At 44.1% G+C, this 19,300-nt stretch overlaps 1 protein-coding gene and 1 pseudogene across 10 annotated transcripts in view; one reads left to right on the plus strand and one right to left on the minus strand.

The window, feature by feature from the left end:
- Positions 1–19,300, plus strand: part of DTNB (dystrobrevin beta) — a 171,358-nt gene that overhangs the window by 6,228 nt on the left and 145,830 nt on the right. The window lies entirely within an intron of this gene.
- Positions 10,462–12,367, minus strand: LOC119001476 (60S ribosomal protein L10a-like; annotated as a pseudogene).

Here is a 19,300-nt window from a genome sequence, read left to right on the forward strand (position 1 = left end):
TGTGTGAGGGGAGGGCTCCAACAGGGGGCAGTGCCACTGCCTGGCTTCTCACAGTTTGCCTGGCACTCGTCTGTTCCCAGTCACTNCTGTATTTGTTTTTGTGTATTAGGTAGAGCTGCTTTTACTCCCTGGTCTTAGTAGCCTGGCGGATGTAAAAAAGGCACCTGTAAATTGTGCGGGGTGGAGCCTTAGGCAGTTGGGGGGCGGGGCAACCCACTTCACCACTTTGTGGCTCTGTGTGAGGGGAGGGCTCTGACAGGGGGCAGTGCCACTACCTGGCTTCTCACAGTTTGCCTGGCACTCGTCTGTTCCCAGTCACTTCACTCCTTTCCCCGCTGGCAGTTTGTGACTGGTGCCCTTCGAGCTGCTGCTTGGAGTGGGTGGGTTTGCCTGTCTTCGAAGACTATGCAGGTCCTTTTGCTGGCAAAAATCTGGCAGTTTCTTCCGCCATCCTAACCCCCTCTGGTTTTTATAGCCAGAGGTCATGGGGATCTATCTTCCCAGTGCTGGAACCCTGGGCTGTCCAACCCTGGACTTGGCGGTCTGGCCTGGGCCTGGGGTCACTCGCTTCCAAGGTACCCCTCCCAGCCCTTCCTCTGCAGCTGTCCCCACCGCCCGTCTCCAGGACTCTGCCCCTCCTGCCCGTCTAGATGGATGTGTCTTTAAATCTTACTTGTCAGACTTCCATACAGCTCAATTTTCTGATGGTTCTGGGTGTTATTAGCTTTGAGATCTGGTTGTAATTCTTTCTGTGGTTGCAGGAGGAGGCCAAGTGTGTCTACCTACGCCTCCATCTTGACCAGAAGTTTGATGATACATTATTATCAACTCAAGTTCATAGTTTATATTAGGTTTCACTCTTGATGTTACGTAGGTCTGTGGGGTTTCACAGATGTATGTTGTGCCACATGACACTTCATGTAATGTCATTGCAGAATTATACAGAATAACTTCACTGCCCTAAAATCCTCTGTCTGCAACCTGTTCAGTTTTCCCCTCCCGCTTCCTGAGCTCCTGGCAACCACGGGTCATTCTACTGTGTGTGCAGCGTCACCTTACCCAGAATCCCTAGAGTTGGGGTCACATGGTATTGTAGCCTTTAAGACTGGCCTTTTTTACTTATTGGGCTTATGCATTTAAGGTTCCTCAGTGTCTTTTCCTGGCTTGATAGCTCATTTGTTTTTATCGCCCAATAATATTCCATTGTATGAAAGTACCACAGTTTGTTTATCCATACCCCTATTGTAATGCATTTTGGTTATTTCCAGTTTTTGGTAATTTTGAATAGAGGCTCTGTTAATGTGCACGTGCAGGTTTTTGTGTGGACGTAAGTTTTCAGCTTTTTAAAATAAGTACCTAGGAGCATGGTCACCGCATCATGTGGTCAGAATAAGTTTTGCCTCTTAAGAAACTGCCTGTCTTCCACAGTGGCTGCACAGTTTTGCATCTCTACTCATTTAAAGAGTTTATATTCGAACACCCTAAATATACTTAAAAATAAGTGTTCGTCAAACTGTTCTGTAAAGGTAAACTTTCTCTGGAATTCATACTCCTGTTGTTGGCTTTTGTTGGCTGCCTCACTGAGCATTATATTCCTTCGTGCGTTTTGAAGTGTCGATTACAGACTTGAGTGTGAATGCTTTTGGTTTTGTTTTTCTTATCTCTGCACTCACCCTTCTCTTTGTGGTGCTGTCACTGACCTCGTGAAAAATCAGAGACGATAACTGTGGGTCAGGGGTCCCGCTCTTTGGGGTAATTGGGCTGCTTTATATCCACTGACAGAGCGTGCAAGCTCTTGGGTCGGTTCCTGGTCATGAGTCTGTGTTTTTATCTTCCCACTTGCTAAGCCCAGGGCATTGCATAAACCAGTTCTAGGCAGCGACTGGCAGCAGCATTTTTTAGCTTCCTTTTAACCCCGGCCTCATCCTTGGCTTCCTGAGTCTGGCTCAGGTGGCTCCTGCTCCTCCGGGTCCTCCACTTCGTGTGAGCGGGTCCTGCTCGTCCGGGTCCTCCGGTCCGGGTCCTCCACTTCATGTGAGCGGCGCTACTCCCTGCAGAAAGTGCACCTGCTTCTGCACTCTGCCTTCTGCTCACGGTTTCGCGTGTCTCTTCCTTTTCTGAGCCAGATGGAGGTTTTTCCTGTTGAACCTTTCTAAGTCATTTTAAATATATTCTAAAAACACGTTGTTTGTTGCTGTGTTTTGAAAGCAGAGGGGTTGCATGCAGGTGTCTGCTTACTGCATTGCCTTCACTGGAAGACTGACCTGGCCGGGCTTCTCTCTCAAGCGTATTGCGCTTACTTTGTTTTCTGTGGGCTGCAGTGCCTCGGCCCTTCAGTGCAGAAGTTGACCAGCAGCGATTGTAACAGGCACTTATCTTTTTCCTGAATGGGAACGTTTCCAGTGTTTTACTGTTAGATACCGTGCTTTCTGGAGGTTCTGGTAGATGTCTTTGTCGACTTAAGGAAGTTTTCTTCTGTTCTTGGTTTGTGTTTTTATTGGGTGTTGAATTTTATCAAAGGCATTTGGGGGGCATCTGTTGAAATGGTCATTGTTTTCTCTTCAATATGTGAAGAGTAGGAGAGACCTTTCGGAGTTATAGATAACCAAGAGAAACATATATTTATATGATTTACTTGGTAATGCATTTTTAACAAAAAATAAACCTTTAAAGAAACCACATTTTTATTTTGAATTTTTGCATATTAACATTATATATATAAGCCAAAACAGGACTGAAATGTGGAAATAGTCAGGTTTGGACTACATGTTCTTATAACTAAGCCTCATTATAATGAAATAGTACTGACTTAAAATATATGTTTTTTAATTTGGTAGCTTTGGGGATTCTTTAAAGACTTTTTCAACCTCTAACCATTATAGCATTTTCCTGGCTTCTTTTTCTAGACTGTTGACTTCCCCCTTTTAATTTTGGTCTTTCCCCAACTTTGTCTTCTCTCACCAAAGAGACTTTCTTCTGTAAGCGATATTAACTGCTACCTATTAGCAGGCCACTGTGTGCGAAGGCATTTTCATGAATGATGGCTACTGTTTAAATTGACATCTTTGGCAGCGAGACGTGGTGTCTGCAGTGTATAGGTGAGGAGGTCAAGCTCAGAGAAGTCACAACTTGTTGGGGCCCACACGGCTAATCAGTGACAGGGGTGACGTTCAAATCCAGCGTGGACCTCAAAGCCCGTGTTCTTTCCACGTGCTCTCAGCCAGACTGGTTCATCTTCCGGGTTCAGCTTTGGTTTTGGCTTTGGCTTTTTCACGTGATTCCCGAATGTGGTGACAGGACCATGTGCGTCTCCAGCATTGTGCCCTGTGGGGCCTTTGTCTTCAGTCAGGTCCTTTATTCCAGTTCTCCGGGTGGAGTGACTGAACCTTTCTTCCCTGTGCCGACAAGGACAGAGCAGTGTCACGGGTAAGCCTGTGGGCTCTGGGGTAAAGCTGTTTTGGTTGGGTCTTGGGGTTTTTTTAAACTCTTTAAACATAATGCAATATTAGTCCCCAGAGAGGTATGGAAAATATAAATAGTGAAGCCCTGAGTACACACTATGTAACTTAAGAAACTGGGCTCCTTTGACTTATTTATTTTAAAATATTTTATTTATTTTATTTTAGTTTTTTAGAGGGAGGAGAAGGGACGGAGAAAGACAGAGAGAGAAACATCAGTGTGTGGTTGCCTCTCCTATGCCCTGAGCTGGGGACCTGGCCCTCAACCCAGGCTTGTGCCCTGACTGGGAATCGAACCTGAGGCACATTGGTTCACAGGCCAGCACTCAATCCACAGAGCCACACCAGGCGGGGCCACCAGGCCGTGTTTAATTTTGAACCCCACATGCCTCTTTCCCAGTTGCAGTCTCTTCTCCTTCCAAAGGAACCACTGTTCTGAATTTGAGGCTTTTCATGTCTATACAAATTTTCATGTTTTTTATTATTTAAATAGCCCTAAAATGTATAATAGTTGTATAGTTTAATAACCTTTATATTAACACTGTTATTACATATTTTTGTGACTTTTTATCTCTCAATACTGTGATGCTCACTTATATGGATATATGTAGCTCTCATGTATATATTTTCTTGACAAACAGGATTCTGTTGTTTGACTACATCACAATTTACTTTTATCTCTTCCTGAGGATCGGCAGTTACTTTGTTCTGATTTTTTTTTTTTTTTTGCTATTAAGATTTTGCTGCTGTGAGTGCCCTGTCACGTCTCCTCGTGCACCCATGCAAGCCTTTAGAGCGTGCACCTGGGAGAAACCGCAGCCTGAGTACCGTGCACGCCCCCAGCGGTGGGTTTCGCCACACTCCTCCCTGAGGTTGTGTTCCCAGGTAGCATCCACACCAGCAGCAGTGCCTTCTGCTGCTTCCCTGCCTTGTCAGCCATTGGTGGTATTAGGCTTTGTTATTTTTGCAGATCTTCTTGATGTACAATGTAATCATATTACTGTGTTTTTAAAGCCTCGCTTGACAGTTTTTTCATGGCTTCTAGAGAGAGAGGAAGGGAGGGAGAAAAACTGATGTGAAAGAGAAACATTGATTGGTTACCTCCAATATGCATCCCGACTGGGGATTGAACCTACAACCTAGGCATGTGCCCTGCTCGAGGATTGAACCGGCAACCTTTTGGTCTGTGGGACAATGCTCTAACTAACTGAGCCACACCGGCCAGGGCTTATTTTGGACTTTAATATATGTTTTTCTGATTACTGGTGAGTTCGGACATTGCTTCATGTTTTTATTGGCTCTTTAGGTTTCCTCTTCTGTGGTTTGCTTGTTTTTATCATTTACCTGTTTTTCTCTTGTGTTGGTTTTTTTTTCATATTGATTTATAATTTTCATTATATATATATATTTTTAAAGATTTTATTTATTTATCTTCAGAGAGGAAGGAGAGAGGGAGAGAAATATCAATGTATGGTTGCCTTTCATGTGTCCCCTGCTGGGAGATGGCCTGCAGGGAACCAGCCTGCAACCCAGGCATGTGCCCTGGCTGGGAATCGAACCGCGATCCTCTGGTTCGCAGGCCCGCGCTCAATCCACTGAGCTACACCAGCCAGGGCCCTAATTTTCATTATATTTTGGATGCTGACATTTCATTTTGATGGCTTCAGATGTCTTCTTCAAGTTTGTGGCTCGTCTTTTATAATATTTAAAAAATATGGTCTTTTGATATACCCAAGTTTTAAATTTGTGGCTTTAATTTATTGCTTATGAATTCTTCCCCACAGACCATAGACACGGAAAAATGATCTTTGTGTTAACATGTAGAAAGGTGGTATAAGGGAGTAGTAGTTCGGGGTTCTTGGTTTCTGCGTCCATTTCTGTGCGGCGAGGCACAGCTGTGTGCTGGGACGACACGTGTCTTTGCTTGGATGTGCCGACGGTGGGGTCCTGGGTAGGTGGTTTCAGAGCCATCCCATTCTGTCTTTGTTCCTGAGCCTGTAGTCTTTGTTGCTCACCATCGTTCCTACCAGTGTGTTAACTGAAGTTCAAGGTGCGGGACTTGGAAAAGGAACTGTTGTTGATGGACGGGATTTAGATGTGGAGCCTGCACGTTGCTGTTCTGGTCAGAAAGAAACACCATTGATTTAGGTGGGAACACATCAATGGGTCTTTTTTCATGAATTCCAAAATCATCTGAAGAAGTCATTCTTATATGTCTTTCTAAAAACATTCTCTGTAGGGACAAGCTTAATCGTAGAAATAACGAGGGTCTTTTTTCTGGACCGTGACTATGAGAACTAGAGCTTTGTGTGTCATTTGAAGTACATCTGTTTCTTTATTGTTTAAATGCTTTGAATATTTCCTTAGTAGATGAGTACTAGAATCTCTGCTTAGAACTAGAATTTCCTTTATGAAGTAGGCAGTCCCTAGTAAGTTTTTAAAAAATATTTTATTTATTTATTTTTAGAGAGAGGGGAAGGGAGAAAGAGAGGGAGGGGAACACTGATGTGAGTCCTCAGTGGGGGCCAAACCCGCAGTCCAGGGGTGTGCCCGGCCTGGGAATCAAACCAGCGGCCTTGCAGTTCACAGGATGACACCCAACCCACTGAGCCACTCTACCAGCTCAGTCCATGGTAGCTTTTAGGAGAAATGGTGAGGTTTGTCTTTAGTGGACTAGCTGCACCTGCTTCTCCTTTTTGTGACTTACCTGTCCCTTTATTTTTTTTATATTCTAGTGATGATTCATTGGCCATGTTTTTTTTTTCTGTTGCTTTGCTTCCTTTTACTTTTGTGAAAACCTTTTCTCTCTTCTAGATTTCAGATGTTGCAAATGCTTGATAACAAAGTATTTATTCTTCTTCCAAGTCTATGTTCTTATACTTTTAAATGAGTCAGAAGAACTGTAAATTAAGACAAAGCACCCCTTGATTATAGAATTCTGGTTTAGGCACCCTCCAAGAGGGGAGTTCCAGAGTAACACCAATAATTATAGTGGTGGCTAACATTTATTAGGCTCTTATTTCATGCCAGGCATCGTGTTAAATGCTTTACATAATGTATTTAATTGTTGCCACAGCCCTATGAGGTTTTTGTTTGTTTCTTTGTTTTATTCAGAGCTCTATGTAGTAGAGTGCAATATTTGAATGTTTTTTTTATTGGAACCTAGAAAACTTTCTTAGATATGTAAAATAGAAAATCTCTAGGGTTTATAAACATTTACTTTCCCTGGCATTTTCTTAAAGATTTTATTTATTTATCTTTAGAGGGGGAGGGAAGGAGAGAAAGATCAATGTATGGTTGCCTCTCGTGAGTCCCCTGCTGGGAACTGGCCTGCGACCCAGGCATGTGCCCTGACTGGGAATGGAACCATGAATGTGTGGTTCACAGGCCCGCGCTCAATCCATGGAGCTACACCAGCCGGGGCTCCCTGGCATTTTTAAAATCTAAAGAAGTATTCGAGGAAGGACAGTGGAGAATTTTCCTGAAATAAGCAAGGAAGTTAGTTCTCTTCCAGGGCAGTGTGGCTAAGTACTTGGTAGTGACAGTCTCAGTCATCTCTGACTTCTTAATCACATGGTTATCCAGAGAAGAACTGACAGACGTTTTGCTGGAAGACAGTGAACTTGCACATGGAGTTCTGATATCTGGATGCTTTGTAGTAACTGAGAGCTGGAAGGGTGAAGACATTAACAAAAAGATTTAAGGGAATGAAGGATATTTAACACTTGGGTATGGGCAGAGACATTCCGGAAACATTTCTACAGCCTGCTCTCTCTCTTTCTCTGTCATTTAAAATTTTTTAAAAAAATTATTGATTTTGGTGTAACAGAGAGAGAAACATCAGTTTGCTGTTCTGCTTATGTGTGCAGTCAGCGGTTGATCCCTGCATGTGCCCTGACTGGGGATTGAACCAGCAGTGACCTTGGTGTATTGGGACAGCGCCCTAACCGACTGAGCTACCTTGCCGGGGCTCTCTTTCATTCATTCACTCATTCATTTATTTATTTAAAACAAATGCATTTTATTTATTTAGTTTTCAGTAAGTTTAAATCCTTGAAGGGTACAGCACTGCACGGATTCTGTGTCCAATGGCCTTAGCAAGAAGCTTCCTTCAGAATTTGGCACCAACCATCCACTGTTTCCATGAGCACACGTGCCTTTTTCCCAGACGACGCGGGTTTTGTTCAGTTTGCCACCAGGAGTCACTGTGCTGTTCTTTGCTGTGTACACAGAAGCACGACTCTGGCCTGGAGAGAGTTCAGGTTCGTCTGGAACACACACACCTTCAATGTGAAGAGGAGCTGTGTGCTCCCAGGGCACACAGAGAAGACCCTGTTTAAATAGCCGGCAAAAATGGCCTTGGCCCACAGCCTTCAGACGTATTTGTCAGTTGTCCTTGGAGAAGCCCTGCTCCCGCAGGCCCCCCGAGCTCAGCAGCAGGAGCTCCACCCCTCTTTCCNGAGAGTTCAGGTTCGTCTGGAACACACACACCTTCAATGTGAAGAGGAGCTGTGTGCTCCCAGGGCACACAGAGAAGACCCTGTTTAAATAGCCGGCAAAAATGGCCTTGGCCCACAGCCTTCAGACGTATTTGTCAGTTGTCCTTGGAGAAGCCCTGCTCCCGCAGGCCCCCCCGAGCTCAGCAGCAGGAGCTCCACCCCTCTTTCCTTTGGTTTTCACTGGGGCAGTTTCTCCCCTCGGGCCTGCAGACTTGGTGTGACTTCCTAGGCGGCACCAAGAGGGGCCAGGCGTTCTGTAGCTCTAGCCTCCAGGCCACGCTGGACTATGAATTAGGTTCTGACCCAGCACTGGGATTTGGGGACCTGTGTTCTTTGCCCTCTCCTGGAATCCTGGCGTTTGCCCTGGTGGGGGCGGTGTGACACAGTGGAAGGAGAATGGACTTGCAGTCAAATCGGTGGCCTAAATCCACAAATCACTAGCTTTGTAACCTTAGGCCAAGTTAACCTACCACATAGGTGCTAAATTTACTCGTCTAATTTTACCATCCACATTCTTCATTTGCTCCTCAAGCTAGGCACAGTCCTTCCTGTCTTCTCAATCTTGTTTATTTATTTATTTATTTTTATTTAAAAAGATTTTTTAAGGTCAGTGGTTTCAAAATAAGAGGTATGCACAAATGATTCTCTAGGTAGGGATAACAAGAAAACATGGGCAATTAACTTTTAGTACGATTTAATCCATAGTTAATCCATAGGCTGACACTTGACACCCGTCTGTAGGTCTGATGATACACCCGGGTCTGGTGAGCCAGGTGGGCTGAGTGGAGGGCCTGACATGTGAGCCTCCGCATGTGTTTGCTTACATTCTGCTCAGGCTATTGAGTTCCCCTCTGCTTGGTGCGGTGGTCTTTCAGATTCTGTTATCTGATTGGAATGAAATGAGGCTTGCTCAACAGACAAAGGGCTTAGAAAGATCCCTACAAAGAGACTGCAGATTGACGTTTCAGATTCAGCCGGAGATGGAAGTGATAATGCCAGGACACGCGAACTGCAAGAGAAAAGCAGAGCTGACGCTTCTGTGTGTATTATGGGCTTGTTGTCAGTCAGTGGCAAAGTACAAAAGCAACAATAATTGAAGCAGATTGAAGGGGAATCAGTAAAAAAGACTCTTTAGATTGTTCAAAATGCTCTTTGATACATGGATTTATTTATATGTACCATTGGGTATATTGTGCCTGAGAGTCACTCATGATAGCACGAGGCTAATGTTATTGGTTGAGATGTTCTATTTTATTTATTTATTTATTTTTAAGTCAAGACCCTTTTATTTATTTATTTTTTATAGTTAATTTTTAAAATTTAATTCTTGTTCAAGTACAGTTTTCTGTCTTATATTCCCAGCCCTGCCCCCCCAGTGCTGCCCACCTCCGTCCCATTTCCACCGCCCACCTTAGTTATTGTCCATGTGTCCTTTATACTTGTTCATGTGAGTCCATCCCCTTTTCCCCTATGATTCTGGTTGAGATATTTTAAAATTAAGCATTCAGAGTACTAAGGCAAAGTTATTGAAAGTTTTCATGGATGGTTACAGCCATGTGCTAATTAATCTGGTACTTTAAAATTTTAGCTCAATAATACGTTTTTAGAAGTTCGTGCAGATTTCTTGCTTCAGGAGTGAAAAACAAAAAGCCACAAACCTTTGTTCTTCTGTTTTGGTAGTTGTGGCTGAAATAACCTATAGACAAATCAATAGTTTTAGTTTGGTGAAATTCATCCTTTGTTAGCAAATATTGTTTGGATGCTCATAGAAGATATTGCTAAAGATTTGAAGCAATAAATATTGTACCAAATTAGGGAGTTTGTGAGAGTTTCTGTTTATCTGGGTAAAAGTACAGTGCTTGTGGTATCTGGTATACTCCCATTTTATTAAAAAAATGTGTGGGGACCTGCCTTCTCCCCCTCCAAACCACTAAAGAAAAGGTTTACCAGCCCTGGCTGGTGTAGCTTAGTGCTTGAGCATGGGCCTGCGAACCAAAGGATTGCGGTTCAATTCCCAGTCAGGGCACATGCCTGGGTTGCTAGTTCCCAGCAGGGGATGCATGAGAGGCAACCATACATTGATATTTCTCTCCCTCTCTCCTTCCCTTCCCCTCTAAAGATAAATAAATAAAATCTTAAAGAAAAGGTTTACCAGAGAATATATTCAAAGGAAAGGACTTAAAATTTTACTATGAAATAAGATGTATACTAGCATAAAGAGTATTAGAGTGTACCCAGAACCAGCCTGGTAAATAAAACATAGCTAATAGGGGTGGTTTGCTTCTGCAGTCACTTTTCTGAATTTGGCCATGCGTGTTTTATGTGCACCTGAGAAGAATTTGCATTTTGTCGTGATTGGAGGACATAGCTGTCAATCAGCTCTAGTTGGCTGATGGTGTTGTTCAGTCCTTCCTTGCACTTCTCGACTTTCTACTTGTGTTGACATGGACGAGTGTCAGAGTCTCCAAGCATAAGTGTTCTCCTTTCTCATTCTCCTTTCAGTTCTATCAGTTTTTTACTGTGTTTTGAAGTGCTGTGGTAAGGTATGTAGACATTTAGGATTGTTATGTCTTAGCAAATCTGTATGTTACAGGCCCCAGCAAATCAATTTGATAGGTATCATTTTACACAGTTGCTTTTTATGGGCTTTTTTTTTTTTTTGGTAGCAGGGTGGTTTGTTAAGCTGCACCCTAGTGCAGGTGCTGGGGCCTGCCCGTGGCATTCTTGATGGACAGAGCCCGGATGTTCTGCAGGTTCTTCCTGAGCCATGACAGCAGGAAACTGACAGCTGAGTGGATGTTGTGCACAAACTCATCCTCTGTCATCCTCACGTGGCCAACACAGCACCTGCCTCACCTGGAATTAATTGTGGATTTGACTTCAACCATGGCCACCGTGTTCTCATTGTGGGTCAACAAGGAAGGGAACCGGCCAGCCTTACTCAGGCCTGGGCCCAGGATTCCTGGGGCCTGCTTGATCAGAGGCTCCAAAGCCAAAAAGGCTTCCTACTTCCTGGCCAGCTTCTTATTCTGGTTGAGTTTCTTTAGCACCTCGATGTCCGCATGGGGGACGCCCTTCTGGGGGTTGTAGTTCTTCAAGCTGATCTGCAGCTCCACCGTCTCCAGAATGTTCTGATGCTCGCGCTGGTTCCCGTGCAGGACTTCCCGCATCGCCTCGTGGAAGGCGTCTCGGAACACTTTGCTGCTTTTTAAATCAGTTAAGAGAATAAAGAGAAATGAACATGTTTGTACTGTCTTTTTTAAAAAAATAAATTTTAAGTTTTAGAATAGTTTTAGCTTCATTTAAAAAAAGAAAAGTCATTGCATCCCATACTCTATTCTGTCATTAACCTCTTACATCTGTTACAATTAATGAACCAGTAAGGATACATTATTACTAAGTAAAATCCCTACTTTATTTGGATTTCCTTAGAGTCTCTGCAGTGGCCTTTATCGGCTTCACAGTCCCAGCCAGGATATCGCATTGCATGTGATCATCATGTCTCCTTAGATGTCTTGTGGCTTCGTAGTTTCTCAGACTTTGCTGGTCAAGTTTTTGGTGAATTTGACGAGTCCTGGTAAGGTCATTGTAGGTTATCCCTCAAGTGAGATTTGCCCGATGTTTTCCTCATGACCCAGCTGGGTTTGTGGGGCTGGGGAGGGAGATCACGGAGGTGTCATGCCGTTTTCACCACATCGTGTCAAGGATATACTCACATGCGGTCAACATGCTTCCTCACTGCTGATGTTGAACTTGCCCTGGCTGAGATAGGGCTCCTCAGGGGCCTCCACTGTCAGGCTACTTCCTGCTCCCCATCCTCCGTGCTGTCGTCTTTGTGAGGAAGTCCCTGCGTGCAGCCTGCACTTAGGGTGTTGTGCTTTGCTTTTTTCAGGGCTGAGTATTGGCATGGATTATTGGCAGTTCTTCACAGGACATTTGTTCTCCTTTGTTTGTTAATTTATTCACCCATTGGTATCAGTACTCACTGATGGATGTGTAGTTCTGCTTTATTTATTGTGTTGCTGAAACTGGGCCAACTTTGTCCACTGGGAGCTTTCGGTTGGCTCCCGCGTCCCCACACCCCCGTCATGTGGTTTCTTCTCCTGGAACTTCTTTCCCCTCTGCAGGGTGCTTCAGTCTCACCTTGCAGATTTCCTGCCTCAGCCACCTCTCCTGGTTCCTTTTATTGCCCAATGGTGTTGTAAACCAAAATGTGGGCACTAGGTGTGCTCACTGCTTTTGGGATGTTGTTGTTTCTAGACCCTCTCGGTAGACAGAGCAAGGGCTTACGTGTATATGGACCCATGCATGTGCACCTCTCTGGAATTACTTCTGTATGTAGCGCTGAATCCGTATTAAGGGAAACATGATCTCATACTGATGTCTGCAGTTGGAATCCTCATGGATCATTCTAGCTTCTCACCGTGCTGGTCTGTAACCTTACACTCTACGAAATGCCACCCCTTTCCATAATTGTTTGATTCCAGTGTTCATGCATTAGCAGTATTGGAATTGGTAGCTTCTCCAACCAGTGGGAACTAGAGTACAGCACTTAGGTATACTTTGTTTTGTTCTAGTCTTACAAACACTGTTCATTTCCAGAGTTACTTCCTTTACCTCCGTGCCCTTCTGCAGCGAGGTTGTTTGACACATTCGTAGTGCAGTTAGATTGTTTTGTCACATTCTGCATCTCACCCTTGGATCCTCTGATATCCTAAAGCACAGGAGGCATACACAAGGCCTGCGGGCAAATCCGGCCCTCCACCTTCTCTCTACCCGGAGGCAGCACTGAGCTCCTTGCCCCTAGTTAAGTAGTTACGTTTACACAGTCCTAAAATTACATTCCGCCCTTTGAAGGCACCTGTGAGGCTGACGTGGGCCCCGGTGAAAATGAGTTTGACACCCCTGTCCCAAAGGATGTAATAAAAATGTACATCCGTTGAGGTTCACTCTGTGTTGTGAATGTCTGTCCTCTTTGACGGGTGCACAGCGTCACCCACCACTGAAGCGTCATGAGGAAAGTTGCCCCACCGTAGAAGTCTGTGCTTCACCTGTTCATCCCTCCTCCCTTCCCCCCAGATCTCTCAACCACACGTCATTTTACCATTGCTGTGGTTTTGTTCTTTCACACATTCGTCACCTCACATGGTTCCGTCTGTGTGTGTGTGTGTGTGTGCGCGCGCGTGCGTGTGTGCGGTGTGAATGTTTAAGATCTTAGCAGATCTCAGTTGTGCCGTATGGTGTTACCAACTGTAGATGCTGTGCTGTGCACTCAGCTCCCGTGTTATAACCAGCAGTTTGTATGCTATGGCTACATCTCTTAATTTCCCCCAGGCCTTAGCCCCTGGCGGTCACCACTCTGCTTCTGGAATGAGTTTAGCTTTTAAGACAAAAAGATGTTATTCATTGATTTTTAGGGAGAGGGCAAGGGAGAGAGAAAGGGGGAGAGAAACATTTATGTGTGAAAGAAACATTAATTGGTTGCTTCTCACATTCTCCCAGCCAGGGACCTGGCATGCAACCCAGGCATATGCCCTGACTGGGAATTGAACCCGTGACCTTTTGGTTCGCAGGATGACGCCCAACCCACTGAGCGACACCAGTCAGGGCTTGTCTTTTTTTTGGGGGGTTATTATTAGATTCTATATTTGAGTGAATTCACTTGCATGTGTCTTTCTCAGTCTGGAATATTTCACTTTGTGCTCTGATATTTTTAATTGGGTGGGATAAGGCTCCTGAATAGGGTGATTAGGACCCACTGAAGGCCGGAGTGTTTGAATAAATAACCTAGTGGGTTTTGCTGGGTGTTCACAGGATGAATGGCAGGAAGAAGGGGGCACAGAGTCCTGAGATCACAGTGTCACAGATTTTTATGTGTGCATTCATGTGGACAGAGATTTTTGGCAGTGAAAATGGGGAAAAGGGTGGATATGCGAGTGATTACGAGGAAGGAAATGGCAGGGTTTAAACTCAGAGTTGGTCTGTGAAGGGAATGATAGGGGAGGTCTGGCTGTCTCTAGACCGTGAGGCCGAGAAAGGCCGAGTGCCAGGAGTCCAAGTGGGAGGAAGCAGAGAGACTGCTTACAGCCATGTCAGTGCGATTGTCAGGGTTGCATCGGGGAGACAAGGACGCGTACTCAGGCCCATCAGTAGGCTTAGATCTTTGTTCAGTGGACCTGTGGTAATTACAGAGATGCAGCTCTTCGCATCCGCGGAGCACTGGGGAATCGCTGATGCCCAGGGAAGTCACCGACAGTCGTAGTTTGTGTGCGCCCCATATACTGTGTGTTGTCTGAAGTACAAGTGTGGTTGAGATGAAAAGACAGTCTCTGAGTTCCCCTAGGAGCTGACTCTTGGCGTTGAGTGCAAATATTTTGTTTTGGAGGTTATCCCAGAAAATACCAGTAGGGGACTGAGAAGTAAGAGAGGGGAGGGAAGTTAGCAAAAAAAGGGTTTGTTATCAAGCAAGTTACCACTGTGGATAACTGGGGAAGGGGCGAGGTAGGTGGAGAGTTATGAGGTCTGTCTGGAAAAAGTCCAACAGTTGTTAGTATAATGAGAACGGTTTGCACAACATCAGTGTAACCCGGCAGCTAAGAAGAGCGGACTGGAATGTGCATGTGTGAACAATGATGACTTCACTGTACTAGTCAGTGGGGGTGGTAGACACTGTTGAGTGAGCATGTGTACTGTGTGACCATCACACTCAAAATGACTGAATATATCCGTAGGTATATGTCTTTCACTGAACTTGGCAAGTTTTCAGCCATAGTGTCTTCATGCGTTGTTCGTGGGCACCCAGCAACACATTCTCTCTTTTTCTCCTGGGATTCTGACAGTGTGGTGGATGTTAGACCTTTCGATTTTGCCTGCCAGCTCTCTGAGGCTTTATTTCTTGTTCTTTTTAAAACCTTTCTTATGTTGTGCAGATTGGATAGTTTCTGCTTGGTCTCTCTTCAGGCGCACTGCCTCTTTCCCTCGTCATCTTCGCTCTGCTGTGTCCCTGCAGTGAATTCCCCCTCTTGGTTACTGCGTGTTTCAGTTCTAATGTTTTTATTGGGTCCTTCTTTACATCTTTTGTTTCTGTACAGACACTTAACATTTTAACTTTTGTTTCAAGAGTGTTTGTGATTGCTTGTTTGGGCATTTTTGGGGTGGCTACTCTAACATCTGTCACATACCCCGCATCTGTGTCATCTTGTCATCAGTATTTATCGGTTATCTTTCCCTTGCGAGTTAAAGTTTTCATGGTTCTTGTTTACCAAATAATTTTACATTGTTTTCTGGACATTTTGAACATTATAAGACTTTGGGTCTTCTTTAAAAATTTTATGGATAATGCTGGTGTCTTTGTGTTTAAGGGCGTACTTGACCCGGTTCAGTTTAGTCTGCACAGGTTTCTGTCTCTCTGCTATTGGCTGTGGTTCTGATGTCAGTTTCGTTTTCGATTCCGTGTCACATGTGTGCCACCCACTGGTCTGGGACTTAGGTAGAGGTCTTTCTCTACACCTAGTTTTCAGAGATGTTGGCGTGCTAGTTAAGATTAGATCTTGGGATGTGCAGGTTGGAGAAGATCCCAGTATTTCATACACAGTTATATGGGGTTGCTTTCCCAAGCTCCTTCTCAGTTAACACCTGGGAACTTTCTGGCTACTTTGGACTCCCCTTTTCTGTGTTTTGGCCAGAAACTGTCCACTCCAGCAGTTGCACCACAGAGGAGAGGAGAGGGAGCGAGAGAAAGAAACATTTCCGTGAGGTCCTGCTTGGAGCTGCAGCTTATGGAACGGAGAGGAGGGCGGCTTTTCCCCTCACATGTGATTCCTGCAGTTTCCCCGGCCAGTGGCTTTGGCTGCTGCTGTCACCGCCCCTACTGCAGGACTGCCTGCTGGCCCGGGTGGGAGGAAATGAATAAAAAGAGAAAAGAGAGAAAAAGGCCTGGGAAATGTCTCTCATTCTCTCTGGGCTTCAGTTCTTCTTTTCTTCGAGCTAGAACTAGAGTGTTCTGAGGATTTCTCTGTGTTTGCATCACAGTGTTTGCTTTGGGGTTTTGTGCTGGGTCGAGGTCAAGCCGGGCCATTCATACAAGAGGGAAGAACGGTAAACTCACCATCTGTTCCGTGGTATTTTGAATTCTGTACTCTCCCTCGATCCACCTGCTGATATTTACTTTTCGCGGAGCACGGGATAGCTGCAGCACACATCTGTCTATGGTTGTATTCGGTGGGAGAGAGGTCGGTGCGCGTGCTCCATTTTACCAGGATCCAGAATTTACAGGCCTGGGCTTTTACCTTGTATGTGAGCCCCCAGCTGCAGTTGCTTGTGGGTCCCTTTGGAAGGTGAGTTGTTTCTCAGGTGTTGCTCACAGAGTGTTTGGTCAACTGAAAGTCGTTCTCCAGAGAGGACTTCCTCTGCGAGAGGTGAGCAGCCAGGTAATATTGGGCCAGGGCAGGAACAGCATCTGTGGGGTTGTAATACTGTTTCTGTGCCTTTAAAAAAGTATCTTATTTATTTATTTTTAGGGAGAGGGGAAGGGAGAGAGAAAGGGAGGGAGAGAAACATTGATGTGAGATAGAAACGTGGCTTGTCTTTCTCAGGCACTCAAACCAGGGACCGAACCTTCAACCCAGGCATGTGCCTTGACTAGGAATTGAACTGGTGACCTTTCACTTTGGGGAATGATGCCCAACCAGCTGAGCCACACCAGGCAGGGCTCCTTCCCTGCCTTTTGACTTACATAAATTGCACATACTTGTCTCATTCTTTTTATAACCTGTGGACTATACTATTCCATTATATGGCCATCCCGTAAGTTACGTAAGCAGTTTTACTCTGTTTCTGTTCCTTCTTTCCTTCTTCCCTTTCCTTGCTTCTCTTTTCCTTTTAAACAAATAAACAAACGTATTTACTAGGCCAAAGGAGTGTGCATTTAAAATTTTGGTAGATATTGCCAAATTGCCATTCAAAATACATGTGTCAGTACGTATATATTTGCTAGCAGTCTGTAAGAGCATGTTCCCCCATCATTTCCCAGCAAACATATTTAGACATTTTAAAACTCTTAAGTACAAACATCAAACACATTCAACTTTCTATGAACTGTCAGGCAACACAGTGACAAAATAAAATTTGAGGGGGGAACAAAACCACACCTTACAAATGTATTTTCGTTTTCAAATTTATTTCTAATTCTTATTTATGTACATATATGATGGTTAAATAATTTCCACAACATAAATACAGTATTTTAGTTTTGTTGACAGCATATGCAGGTTGGCGTGTCGTTCACATTTCATAATTATTTTCAGAAGAACCCGTCGTGACTAGCCTTATCCAGTAGCTCTGAATTTTGAGATTTTTCTATAGTATGAACAGTTTTCCAAACTATTAAGAAAGTAGTTCCATGAATATGATTTCCTAAAGCAATGGAAACATTAGAAACATTGTTTCTGAAACATTAATATCAAATCCTTGTAGTTGAGTATATCTTGCTTATCTTTCATGTGCCTGAGTCTAGCTTCCTTTGGGAGTTTGTTTCCCAGTGAGAACCTGGGAAATGTGATATAGGTGAAAATGCCTTTTGAAATTTCTCGGGAGCGATACCCCAGTGGAGACAAATGTATACAAGTGGTTCGACGTCTGGCATGGCTGGTTTTTCCTTCATGTTGGAGTTGGCTGCTGCTTCTTTAGTTGAATGATGGTTTTGAGAGAAGGAAGAAGAGATAGAAAAGAGGATGCTCTGTGTGAGAGAACTGAGACCATGGGGAGCTGCAGATCACAGGCAGCAAACACGAGGCCCGCAGGCGGAATCCAGCCTGGCACCGTCACCGTTTCAGACTTCACAGGCCTGACGCTCTTTGTTGCCGCTGCCCAGCTCTGCCGCTGTGGCAGGGGCACATCCACAATGACAGGGGAAGGAGTAGGTGTGGCCAAGTGTTCCAGCAGAACTGTATTTGCAAAAGCAGGTGGCAGGTCGGATCCAGCCCGGGGAGCGCGCTTTCCCCAGTTTGTCTGCCCTGCCTGCGGTGCTCTCCCGCCCCCCGTGCCGCTGTCATTGCACAGGCGACGTGCGTGCCTGAGTGTGCCTTGGGTGTACCCTGAGTGATGTGGCAGTGCTAGTGGTTGGGTGGTCATCTAGATGATCCAGAATATGTTGCATTAATTTTTTCAAAATTGAGCTGGAAATAAAGACAAAATTTTAAAAGTTGTGAAGAATTTAGGGATCTCCAGGGAGTCTTAGATCCTACTTTGAGAAAAAGGGGTGTAAAGAAATAGCAAAAGTAGAAAAAAGGATACAATAAATGAGGTATAAAGAATATTAGGATATTTTCTGTTTTAATCTGTGTGTAATATTTAAACACTGTATTATTTAATGGGAGACAAAGATTGGGGTAGAGGAAACAAGCTTTTGAATATTTTTTCTTTGTAATTACAGGCTACTGGTACCAACTCCTGTTTTTTCTTAGGGCCTAGATTTCATTGTGTTTTTTTTTTTAACGTTGGTTGCATTTAATTTGCCTTACCATCTTTTGTTCACAGTTCTTTCCTCTTGTGGCCAATTGTTAAGTAACTGTCATGTGTGTTGCAGTCTTTTTGGTAACATTTCAATGATGTAGGAAAGGACCAGTCTTAGTTATCAAAATATTATTGCAGAATAGTAAGGAATATATTTACATTTTAAATTTCCTTTAGGATATAGTTATAACTAAACTTTTGCCAGGCACCTTACTTTAATGGATCTGTGATTTGCATGATCATCATTTACTTAATTTGTGATTCTGACATGTGCAAGGATGATTTATGACAGTGAAGCTGCTTAGGGAAGAAGTTATTTGGCTTATGCTGTGTGTCTAGGTATTTTTCTTTATAGAATAAGGCAAAGTTCAGCTAATGTTGTCACAAATTTTGTATCAACAGGGTCCAAGCAATGGGCTATTTCTGTTCTAGCTTTTTAGGCCTAGATATTTGAAAATATGCATCTAAAAGCAATAATTATGGGAGAGGTTTAATGAAAGAGTTGAGATGCTACTCTGCCACTTCTGAGGTGTGGGCTCTCAAGTTAGCGGTCCTTTCTAGGCATCTGTTTCCTAATCTATAAAATGGGGACAGAATAATAATAATAATAGTAATAGCAGCAGCACCCAGGGTTGATAGGAGGGTTAAATGAGCTAATGCATGACGAGAGTTCTGACAGTTACTGGCGTAGCTTAAGTCTGACACCATAAACTACTGTTACCATGTGATAGAAAGTTACATTTGGGAGTTATTCCAGTGTGGGGAGGAATACCTACATTTGTTTAATATAAAAATGGATATTATTTATGTGTAAACTCACTATTTTATGTC

This window comes from Sturnira hondurensis, unplaced genomic scaffold (genome assembly GCF_014824575.4).
Source record: "Sturnira hondurensis isolate 20B ecotype Veracruz unplaced genomic scaffold, ASM1482457v3 Scaffold0016663, whole genome shotgun sequence".
NCBI classification, from domain to species: Eukaryota; Metazoa; Chordata; class Mammalia; order Chiroptera; family Phyllostomidae; genus Sturnira; species Sturnira hondurensis.